The 988-nt window shown below is 33.6% G+C and overlaps 1 protein-coding gene across 1 annotated transcript in view; it reads right to left on the reverse strand.

The window, feature by feature from the left end:
- The window catches only part of LOC144968511 (uncharacterized), a 28,491-nt gene extending 28,168 nt beyond the window's left edge, over window positions 1–323 (reverse strand). The window contains exon 1 of the mRNA XM_078906964.1: window positions 164–323. The gene's annotated coding sequence lies outside the window, so the exon portion shown is untranslated. The remainder of the gene's footprint in view (window positions 1–163) is intronic.
- Window positions 324–988: the final 665 nt, after the last annotated feature.

The raw sequence follows: 988 nt of genomic DNA on the forward strand, positions 1-988 counted from the left end.
GATAGATAGATAGATAGATAGATAGATAGATAGATAGATAGATAGATAGATAGATAGATAGATAGATAGATAGAAGAAATGCATATAGATGCTAGATTAAAGGTAGATAATATTATTATATAGATCAATTATATCAAAACGAAATTAAAAGAATGAAGCCAACCTTTAAATGAAAACACACAGCTTAATTATCTCAAAAAATGAAAATCACTGGCTAACATCACACCGGATTAGGCCCTGAAACAACCAGGAATACACGCCCCCAAGTTGTGTCGATCTATCTCAAACTTAGAAGCCTAAGATTTGATAACTGATGACTCTACACGTCGTACTAGTCTATGTCAAAACGCTTTTTATTATGTTGGCCTTTTAGTTTTTGAACAACTAGTTATTTATCTGATATCGATCGATTAGAATTTTAAAATATCCTTGTGCTAAATATGATCATTTTCATAGAGCATTTCCACTGATTACCATGCTCAATGCGCTTCATATTGTTCATTACATTCTCCAAGAAGGCCACATGGAACGATAATTTCCATTTCATACAGTAACCGTCGCCTGCCAGGTGTCCTTATTGTACTAAAATTATTACAATATCCCTTACTGCCTATAGCCAGATACTCGTCCATACCTGAGTCGAGTGGGGTAATGAGCATTATGGGCCTTACCCAGGGACACAACATTGGGACCAGAATTTTCCATGATCGCTGTCACCTATCCAGCTACTGAACCCCCTCCTCGAAAATTCTTTAACCCAAGACTTCCGAAATCTCAATTTTAAGACTTTTGACAAGTTAGGGTTCATGTTCATCGAACAATAATATGTGACCCTGATTCAACCTGTTATAGGTATATCATATATCGGAATGATATGATGTATGAAATGATGTGGAATATTGGATACAAAGTCCAATTTTATTTGTTTGTTTGTTTATTCATTCAATTATTTATTTGTTTATTTATTCAATTAATTATTTATTTATTT

This window comes from Berghia stephanieae, chromosome 3 (assembly GCF_034508935.2).
Source record: "Berghia stephanieae isolate SIO BIC M18660-M18661 chromosome 3, UCSD_Bste_1.3, whole genome shotgun sequence".
Taxonomy (NCBI): Eukaryota; Metazoa; Mollusca; class Gastropoda; order Nudibranchia; family Aeolidiidae; genus Berghia; species Berghia stephanieae.